General features: G+C 54.6%; 1 long non-coding RNA gene across 1 annotated transcript; it reads right to left on the bottom strand.

The window, feature by feature from the left end:
- Positions 1–7,316: 7,316 nt before the first annotated feature.
- LOC122917294 lies at positions 7,317–9,495 on the bottom strand. The gene is made up of 3 exons (XR_006386375.1): positions 9,407–9,495; positions 8,800–8,877; positions 7,317–8,033 (listed from the first exon to the last, which is right to left on the bottom strand). It is a non-coding gene; the product is annotated as an uncharacterized LOC122917294 (long non-coding RNA).
- Positions 9,496–10,708: the final 1,213 nt, after the last annotated feature.

Genomic DNA, 10,708 nt, shown 5'->3' with positions numbered 1-10,708 from the left:
CAAAGGACACTTGGTTTCTGTGGTGGGGGTCGGGGTGGGAAAGAGGTACCGTTCCGGAGTGGAAAGGAAAGAGCAGAGCTGGGCGGCCGGTCCCTATGCTCACAGTTTAATCACGACTTAACTCCATCTCCTCACTTGACCTTGGCCAAATTAACCCCTTTTGGAGACTCCGTGTCTTCCTCAATAAAATAGGACGACACTCCCATACCAGAGTTGTTGGGAGGGGTGCATGAGAACATAGAGAACAATTCCTGGTGGGCTCAGGATTCTCCCTGGTCCATGAACTCGAGGGAGTTCACAGTCCAAGGTTCAAATCCCAGCTATGCCCCTTACTAAATGTGTGACTTGATGCAAGTTAACCTCTCTGCCTCCGCTTTCCCATCTTCAAAGGGGGGATCGTAGTCGCACCCACCTGCCTCGCGGGAAGTAATGAGTGTATAAGGACGAAGTACCCAGAACAGGGCTGCGTACGTTTGCTATCAATAGTTGTATTCAAGTAACCGTGGAGACCAGGTCTTGCAGAGGAGAGAGCCCAGAAACGGAGTCAAGGAATCAATGAGATAATGAATGAATACAAGAAAAGTCAGGGCCCCCTGCAAATGCCTCCCGGTCCTCAAGACACCATTAGTGGTGTCTTCCAGCTGCTGCTCTTGGCTACAACCTCCCCGCCACCCCGCTCCCTGTGGCTCAACCTCACCCTGCATTTTTCTGCAAACCCGTAGAGGTAGGATTCCCATTCCGCCCCTCGATGACTTTGGGTGATAAAGAAGTAACTTCAGCCTCTTTGAATTGAACCTTCTCTCCAGAACGTGTAACAGACCTGGAAATTGGAATTGCCCTGGAGCTGATTATTCTGGGAGGGCACCTCCTGGCATTAAAACTAAATTAGATCAAGGTACCTCTGTTATTAGCAAAATAATTCCCGACGATTACAGAATGCAGCCATGAATCCTGATGGCAGGCGAACTTCAGGTGACTTACTTGAGACAAATAACTGTGCGGAAATCACAGGCTCATCTCATCGCTTCTCTGTAGTGTTGCAGTCAGGTAATTATGCTAATGGCTATAAGAAATCACCTTCTGTGGTCTGGGATTGGGAGGGCTTTAGGCAGAAATGTGTGGGGTGGAGATTACCTGCTTCGATCCAAAGTGGCCAGGCGCCATGTTTGGTGCTAAAACGGGCCATTTCTGGGGAGCTGGTTTGGTCCCTTCTCAACCAGGGGAGAAACCTGTGATGCGATCGGAATTGCAGGGGCTTCATTATTCACCTCTTTTCAGATCATCTTAATATAGGATATTGAATTTGTTTAGGTTCCACTGTTGGGCATGGCAATTCCGAGAAGCAAATTAAGCTGTAAAAGCTCAGGTCCTTTGCAGTTGGTTCTGTTCGGCTAATGTGTATCTGTGCCCACTGGGTGCCAGGCTATGATCTAGGCATGCCCAGGGAGAACATGCCAACATTTGAGAGTGTGTCTGGTGCTCTCAGCAACCTGGCAGAGGCGGTATGGTCCCCAGTACAGAGACAAGGAAACGAAGGTTCAGAAACATGAAGTGACTTGCCGAAGGTCCTTCTGCTACTGATTGGTGGACATTATTACTTCCATTCTCCCAGAGAAATCTGGGAGGCTTCCTGGAGGTGTGGACACGGGGAGGACATAGTGGGGAGGCAGAGGATACAGTGCGGCAAACGCTCAGAGGCAGGAGTTTAAAGGGGGTTTTCAAAGGTGGGAGATGGGATGGCTGAGGGTCACACAATAGAGGACCTCCAATGACAGCTGAGGGTTTGGATAACGAGAGGGATACCACAGAATCTGTTCCGAGCATACCAAGCTGCAGTTTGGTGGGGCCCACTAGTGGGCTGCTGGCAGGACCAGGATAAGAAGGTGAAAGTAAATAATGGATAATTTTTGGGATAAGTATGTCCCAAATATTGCATAAGACAAACGTGTACTAAAAAATCATTCAGGGGCGCCTTGGTGGCTCATTGGGTTGGACCTCTGCCTTTGACTCAGGTCGTGGTCTCGGGATCCTGGGATCGGGCTCCGCATCGGGCTCTCTGCTCGGCAGGGAACCTGATTCTCCCTTTCTCTCTGCCTGACTCTGCCTGCTTGTGATCTCTCTCTCTATGTCAAGTGAGTGAATAAAATCTTTAAAAAAAAAAATCATTGATCAGTTATGTGAAATTGACATTTTATTGGGCATCCTGGCTGTCTTCTGGGTATCCTAGCCCAGCTGGGTTCCAGGCACAAGCTGTTTCCTCTGTTTTATGTGACTTTCCCTTACGGGCACACCTCCTGGTGAACTCCTATCCACCCTTTAAAGCCCTGTGCTCCTTACTATTCCTGTGGCAACATTTATCATGCACTCTGGTCATTAATTTCTTATGCGATTCTAATATCTATTCCTCCTTTGAGGAACCAACCTCACTTCCAGCAGCAAAAGAAAAAAAAAAGTTAAGGTTATGACTTGCTCCACTTCTTGACCCCATCCCTACCCCCAACTGCCCCAATTTCTGTTTCTGTCTCCAGATGATCCAGCCTCTCTGCCCCTCCTGAGAACCTGCCTGCTTCTGTGAGTAGCAGTCACCTCTCTCATCGGCTCTGGCAAAGTCACAGGGTCTCCTGGGTCCCTCCCGCCGGTGGGATACTCAGCAAGTGCTTCCCTTTCTCCTTGTCGCAGTGTGGGTTTCAGTGTGGGTTTCCGGGGGAGCCGGCTCAGAGACTGTTCTGAGGCTGAAGGCACCTGGGGACAGAGGGGCCCGCAGCGAGGCGGGGCAGAAGGAAAGAGGAGCTGCCCTGTGTGGGGCCTGGGGAGGGCCTGGAGCAGGGCTGGCCCTCCAGAGTTGTCCTGGGTAGTGTCAAGGGGCTCAGCCCTCAGGTAATCCAACACAGGACGCAGGACACCCTAGGAAAGGAGTGTCACCTCGGGTTGCAGTGGTTTCCTTTGGCACAGGCTGCCCCCAAAAGGAACCGCCCCCTGGGCACTGTTGTTGCCATTTTGTAACAACCTCCACATGCCTGGAGGAGTGAGTCCTGCATTCTGGAAGCGGGGGTCTGGGCGGCATGTCCCAGCATCCACCAGTCCCCCACCCCCAAAACATTCCAAGCTCCTGGGCACAGCATTCAGGCCCCTCATGCCCCACCCCCACCTCCTTTGCCTCCGACCTGTCTCACAGCCGCTTGCTTAGAGTTTCCGGAACGTGCTGGGTGGCTTCACCTTGCCCTTCTCTTTGCCTGGGCTCTTCCCTCTTTGCCTGGCTTGTGTCTCTCTCTGCTCTTTTAAGACACGCTCTGAGGTCATCTCCTTAGAGGACTTTTCTGGAGCCACTACTGTGGTCCACCAGCCCAGCACCCCCCTGCACCCCCACAGCCACCCACCCACCTCCGGCAGTCAGGAGCACTCTGGGAGCTCCTCACGTGCGGGCCGCAGGGTCCATGAGCGGCCTGGGCACTCCGGGAACTCTAGGACGGCAGAGAGGGTGTGCCAGAAACCACAGAGGGGGAACCATGGCTTCCGGGCCGACCACACCGGGCGGGGCTGTGCCCCTTGGAACAGTGCCGCCCTGGGAACCAGAGCCTTTCTCCCTTTCGGGGTCATCAACTTTCTTCCACGCACAGTGTCCCACTCCAGCTGCATTCTCTCGAGGTATCTAAATCTTCAAACACCCCAGAGCTGCAGTGAGGTTTACACATCACCGCTGTGGCTCCCTGTGACCTCAGTGCCCCACATGCACACAGGAACAGAGCTCCCCTTGGTGCCCTCCCCTCCTTCCATTCACAGCACCCCTGCCCCGAGTTCCTGGGGGTCTGGGGCTTCATCACACGATCCATGCTAAGGCAGACCTTATGCTGGGCAGGATTCCCACCCTGCGTGGTCATTTGCATGGGACAAAGTGGCAGCAGTAGCCCACGTCCACATCATCGGGATAATATGACGTCGTCCAGTGTGATCTGGATCAGAGGATCGGCTCATTAGTTCAGAAAATCTCATCTGAGCCCATGAAGCACAGAGTGCTGTTCTTTTCCAAGGACCGCACTGCCCTGCCGACTTTGTGTATTTGTTTCTCCCACAGCATGTAACACTGGCCAGCTCATCTTCTAGGGTGTGGACCATAAGCAATTTGCCATCCTGTATGTCGCCTTGATGGAAGCCCCCGACAAGAGGACATATGTGGATTTTGTGTATATGCTGTAGATGATGTATTTGGTAGTCTCAGACGCGTCCCTGGGGAGGATGCCGCAGGCTCTGTCGCCCCTGCAGATGGAAGCTGGCAAGGAAAAGACGGGTCCAGATTGAGTTCCCTGGGCTATGTACGAGAACAGATTGGAGGGGGCCAGAGTGGACGTGGAGAGACGGGGAGGAGGGCTGCGGTTCTGAAATGCTGTGCAGCCCCCCACCCCAGGGTAGCGCAAAGGACCGGAGGAAGGAGGACCAGAGGCACTAACCTGGGGCACACTTCTGACCCTCCCACCACCAGGGCGGACTCCCGGGTGCTTGCTTTTGTGCAAAGCCGGAGGACACTCCCTGGCATTTATTTCTAGCCTCCTTCTTCGGTGGTAGGTAGCCCAGTTGGGTCCCATTCACCTTCCCCCGCAAATATCTTCCTCTTGGCCAACAGTCACATAATTGCTACCTGTTCCCAAAAATGGGGTCATGCATTTTGCCTCTATTATCTCATTGACTCTTCATGAGAACCCCTTGCAGTCAGCCCTAGTCACTGTCCTGGCTGTGCAGACACAGAAACTAGGGCTCAGAGGGAGGTAGCAGCCTGCCGTTTCCCTTCCAGCAGACACGTGGCTCAACGGAGAGGGGATCCCAGGTCTCTCTGACCCCAAAGGTCACATTGCATCCCCAAAACACTTCATGAGGACCAGGCAGTCCATCTGCAAAGTGGGATTGCTCTCCTTTTGAGAGTCTGACATGACCCTTTCTCATCTGTGAGCATTTGGGTCCACTTGCCCCCTTTATTCATTCATCCAGCCGTCCCGAGGCCAGGCCTTCTGTAGGTAGTCAGGCTGCAGAGGTGGCTCAGACACGGTTGGTGACCGGGAGGAGCTCCCAGTCCGCTCAGGGAGGACACAGAGCCATAACCAGGTGTAACAGGGTACAACGCGACAGACGCGGACAGCGGGGTGGGTGGATGTGGGGAGAGTCGTCTGCCTGGAGAGTGGACCAGGACCTCGCAGGGGTTCCCCACGGGCTGAAAGTGGCAACAGAAGACGGGGGGAGGACGGACGCTCTAGGAAACGTTAACAGTCTGTGCAAAGGCACGGAGGCAGGACAGAGGCTGGGGGGCTTTGGGAGATCCTGTTAAGTAGAGTGAGGCAGTCTCTGCTGGCTGGGACTGGGGAACGCAGGATCCCGGGGGAGTTCGAGGAACAGGCTATACGTGTTCTCAAGTCTTACTGAGCATTTCGCTGTGAGTCAGACTTTGCTCTGATCACTTCACAGACATGATGGTCATATTATTGAAATGAAGAAACTGAAGTTCAGAGCACCACTGCATTTTATGGGGATTTTGTGTTTTATCCTCTCCTGCTTGTTCTGTATCTTTAAAAAAGGTTCTGAAGAGTAAAACAAACACCCCTGACCCAGGTCAAGAAATAAAACCTTACCGATATCAACAAAGCCCTGTCCCCCGACCCTTCAGGTCTCCCTCCCCGCCCCCCGCCAGGCAAACACCTCACTACATGGTGTATTCATCATTCCTCTGAATTTCTTCAGACTGTTACCAAACATGTGCATTCCCAGCAATATGTGGTATCATTCTGTTTCGCATGTTTTAACAATCTCTAGGAATGCTGTCTTCCAACGCGGTCTTCTCCTACGTACTTCCCATCCCCCCCATCAACTTATGAACCATAAGGAACCCCCACCGATGTTCATGGCTGTACAGAATTTCATGGATTGGTCCACCATTTCTTTGTGCCTTCTGCTGTTGGACATCAAGACTGCCTAAGATTCTTTACGAGGGTAAACACTGTGGCTGTGAGCAAGTCTTAGGTTTATCCCAGAAGCCAAGTTCTCTGGGTCACTGGGGTACGGAACACCATCTTCAACGTTTCTAGACACTGTCAGATTATTCCCCAGAATGGGGCACTCATTTCCCCTCCCCGCCCCCACGGTGTATGAGAGATTTCCCTGTGCCCTATATCTTCATCCACATTCTGCCTTCCTGCCTCTTTGGTTTTGGCCAATCGCACAGGTGTGCAAGGGTACGTCTCTGGGGTTTGACTTTGCATTTCCCAGATGAAGAGTGAGGCTGAATGTCTTTTCATATGTTTATTAGCCATTCATGGTTTCCTTTCCTCAAATTGCCTGTTCATACATTTTACTCCATTTTCTCTTGTTTCTTTTGAAAATTGATTTGTAGAAGATCTTTGTATGTTTTGGAGATTGTGTTTCAAATATCTTCTTTTGACAGACAGGAATTTTACACTTAAAAAAAAAAAGATTTTATTTATTTATTTGACAGAGAGAGAGAGAGATCACAAGTAAGCAGAGAGGCCAACAGAGAGCAGAGAGCCGGATGTGGGGCTCCATCCCAGGACCCTGAGACTATGACCTGAGCTGAAGGCAGAGGCTTAACCCACTGAGCCACCCAGGCACCCCTTGAATTTTATACCTTTTTTTTTAAAAAAAAGATTTTATTTATTCATTTATTAGAGAGCGAGAGCGAGAGCGCATGAGCTGGGGGAGGGTAGAAGGAGGAGAAGATCCCAAACAGACTCAGTGCTGAGTGGTGGAGCCCATCACGGGCTTGATCGCAGCACATGGAGATCATGATCTGAGCCAAAACCAGGAGTTGGAAACCCAACCAACTGAGCCACCCAGGTGCCCTGAATTTTATCCTTCAATTAAGTGTATCAATCTTTTCCTTGATAGTTTGTTCTTTTGAGGTCTTTTTTAAAGATTTTATTTATTTATTTGACAGAGAGAGAGAGTGAGCACAAGTAGGGAGAGCATGCCCGCGTGCTCTCCCTCTTCCAGGCACTTGCCGGCGCCTCTTTCTCCTTCTCCACCCCAGGTCCGCCGCGGGGCTAGCGAGGGAGAACCCAGGCATCGCAAGGAGGGAGAAGGAGAAGCAGATTCTGGGAAGCCTGTTGCGGGGCTCGATCCCAGCACCCTGCAATCATGACCTGACCTGAAGACAGATGCTTAACGACTGAGCCACCCAAACGCCCCACGCTTTTGGGATCTTTAAAAAATCTTCCCCTATTACACAGGTTCTTTGTGTTTAAGTCTTTAACCCACCTGGCATTTTTTTTTTTTTAATGGAAGGTGTGAGGTAGGGATTTCATATCTTTTTTCCGCAATGTGGATATCCAGTTACTCTAAAAAACATCCTTGATAGAAAAGCCCACCCTTTTCCCAGTGACGTGTAGCACCGCTCTTGCCGCATACCAGGTTTCCATACATGTGTGAGTCTATTTTGGCAGCCCTTGTTCTGGTCCACCAGGCTCTTGGTCTCTCCCTGGGCTAGTATCACACAGTCTAGCTGTACCTTATCAGGGGCTAAGGCGCACCTTCTCCCTTGAATTAGAAGAGCTAGTGGCTTTGTGAGAGCAGACCTCCATCTTCTTCCTCTTTGAATTTCTTCATTTCTCGTTACTGGGGCAGGCCCCTCAGGTTTTTGTTTTTGTTTTGTTGTTGTTGTTGTTTTACAAAGCCTTTCTCAGACGCTATCTCTGGGGCTTCTCAGACTCCTTTTATGCATAAAGGAAACAGGCAGAGAGGTGAGAAGACTTGCCAAGGTCATACAATCAGAAGGTGTTGGGTGAGGGTTTCTGTAGGATATCGAAGCCACCGGTCCATCTATCCCATCTTGCCTAGGCTCTGAAGACCTCTACTTGATCCTCTGGCTAATCTGATACGGGATTTTCACTTTTCCTTTTTTCAGGAAAGTAGCTCCTGAGTCCCTGGAGTGTGCCAGATTCTGTCGGTGCTGGGGACCAGATCGCATTGCTGGGGGGCTCCTCCCAGTGCTGGACACCAGTAGGAAGGGTGGGCATTTTATGGGAAATCGGCAAAGTCTGCAGAAGGAAGGCAGGTGGAGTTTCAGATTCCATTTAAAGAGCCCCACGCTGGGCGTGCACTTGGGGCCCAGGACTGCCTTCAGAGAGGACGCCGGCTTCCCGGGGGAATTAGAGGCGTCCTCCCTCCCTCCCGCCTCGAGAGGCAGGAATGCGAAGGATCAGCTTTCAGCAGAGCTGCGGCTGCCCTTCCCGGGAGCTCCCGGTGCAGGCCCTTCCCGAGCGGCCGAATTAACTGGTTCTGTCTGTCCAACTGGGAGAACAGCTCCAGCTAAAAATAGCGCCCTGCCCTGCGCTGGTCGCGGGGAGCCGGGGCAGCGACCGTGGGAGTCCGGGCTGCGACAGTCCAAGGAGCCCGGGGAGCCCCGGACGCCCCACCCCGGGCCTGGCCCCGTCCCAACCCCCGAGGCCGCGGCGGAGGCCGCAGGCACAGCGCTGTCCGCACAGGTGCCGCCGAGGGTGGAAGGCCGGCGGGCGAAGGAGCGGCCCCGGCCGTGCGGGATGGGAGCGGGCGGCGCGGCCTCCCGCGCGCTCGCCTGGGCCTCCCTGCCCCTGCTGGGGCCTCCGGCCGGCGCGCTCTGCGAGGACACGCTTTGCTGCCGAGGTAAGGCAGGGCGGGCTGCCGGCGTGCTCTCCCTCTTCCCGGCACTTGCCGGCGCCTCTTTCTCCTTCCCCACCCCAGGTCCGCCGCGGGGGGCGAGCGAGGGAGAACCCAAGCGTCTGCGCCGGGCTCTGGAGGGGAGCCAGGCGCCCTCCGCAAACTCACCTTTGGTTTGAAAAAGTCGCCGTCTCGCCACCACGACGGAGAAGCTTTTGTCTCCTTTTGGCCTCTCAGTCTTCCTATCTGGAAAATGGAACAATAGAATCGCCAAGCTTTAATATGTGTTGTGACCCCAAGAGAAGTTGGGGGACTCGCTGCAGCGGATCGCAAGCGCCCTGGAGAAGTTTGCCCAAATCCAGACAGGATTCCCGAGGGTTTATGTTGGTGGGAGGGCTGGAAGCGCCTTGCCTGTGACCTTCCCTCACCCTGCCATCCGCCCAGAGCTCTGCACCTAGCATCAGCCCGCGGCCCCGCCGTCGGAGACCGCGGCAAGCTCGCTGCGAAGTTTACGGGGTAGAGGACGCGCGAAAATCCTTGAGGGAGAAGAGGATGTGGAGTAGAAAAGGGGTGAACCAAGCAGAGTCGCAGTCCTCTCCTCAAACCTGTACCCCTATGGTCCCCAGGCTAAAGCCAGGATTTTGTCTTTGACATTCTAGGGGTTGGGGAGGGAGCGCAGTCTGGGAGCACAGAGGGCCTCCGCAGGCTGGAGGAGACAGCGGCGCGCTCGACCCGGCCGGGTCGGGGTTGGGGTTGGGGTGCCCAGCCTAGATACCGGGTCCAAGCGGGGAATGGGCGGACGGTGCCGAGAGCGGAGGGGATCGCCCTGTTCAGTCTGGCAGTGTGGCCGTGGCGAGGTGGTTTGTAGTGGGGTCGATTGGCCAAACAGGTGCGCCCCCGGCCCGCCCCTCCCCGCCTCCGCTCGGTCCGGTCCGGGCCGGGCGGGCGGAGCTGCGGGTGGCGGGGCCTGCGATTGGCGGGGCTGGGCGGGCCGGGTGGCCTGGGGGAGCCCTGCCGCCAGAGCACCGCCGCGCAGGCGGAGGCACGGAGCCCGCCGGAGTGCGCTCCTGCCCGGCCCCGCCGCCTGCTTGGCCCGCTCCGCCTGCCTGGCGCTACGGAAACTTTCCTGCGTCCCCGCGACCCCGCCACCTCGTGACCCCGGTCCGGCGTGCAGCTGGGGCTCCGGCGCCTTCGGGATGGCAGAGCACAGTGGCCCCGCCGGCGCATAGAGGTAAGAGCCGGGGCCCCCGAGCCGGTAGACGGGGGTCCCCGGGGCCTGCAGGGGTCCCAGAGGCACTTGAGGTTCGAGAGGATCTGGGGGACCTAACGGGAGGTATGGGGGTACCAGACTGAGGAGTGGGCTGCGACTTTGCTTTTCTACCCTACAGTCCCCCTGTGCTGCCAAACGGCCTTTGCGAGGTGCGTTGACCCTTTAAACTTCCCAGGGCGCCCTGCCTAGATCATTGGATCTTTGGGGGGAGAACCGCGCGCTCTAACAGGGAAGTCTCCCCGCCCCCGTCAGGGGCCTGCAGCCCGCAGGGGTTAGTGCGGCGGTTTTCTCCAGCCTCCCCACCGCAGCGCTTCCAGTGGTCTCCCCAGACTTAAGACCCTCCTCAGTTCACCCTGGGGGCTGGTGGTTGAACAGCAACTCCTCCCATCCCAGAGCCAGTCACCCCGGGGCACCCAGGTTTGAGGTGTTGTTTTGTTCAACCAGTAGCCACTCCTCGGTGTTGAGGGGGCGGGGTCGTTGAAGAGAGGTCTGTTTTTGGTTTTCTGGGCTGCCCTGACCTGTGAGCTAAACAGGGTAGGAAGAGGGACCAAAGGCACTTAGGTTCCAGTTCCCAGCCTGGTGGAAACGATTGGGTTTTCTGGTTTCCAGATGCTCCATTCTTCTAGAGCTGTCTGGCTTGAGTCATATGGAAACTGATCGCCCCCCCTTCTGCTGTTTAGGGGTGAAATTAATTTTGATTCAAATTTAATTGTAATTGAGGCTGGGTGAGTAGGTAGCTTGTCACCTACACGAATCATCGTCTTTAACATTATTTCTCCTCTGTCAAAACCAAACATCTTTTCTTGA

The sequence above is a fragment of the Neovison vison genome, chromosome 9 (assembly GCF_020171115.1).
Source record: "Neovison vison isolate M4711 chromosome 9, ASM_NN_V1, whole genome shotgun sequence".
In the NCBI taxonomy this organism is placed as follows: domain Eukaryota; kingdom Metazoa; phylum Chordata; class Mammalia; order Carnivora; family Mustelidae; genus Neogale; species Neogale vison.
This window is presented reverse-complemented; position numbering and strand designations above follow the sequence as displayed.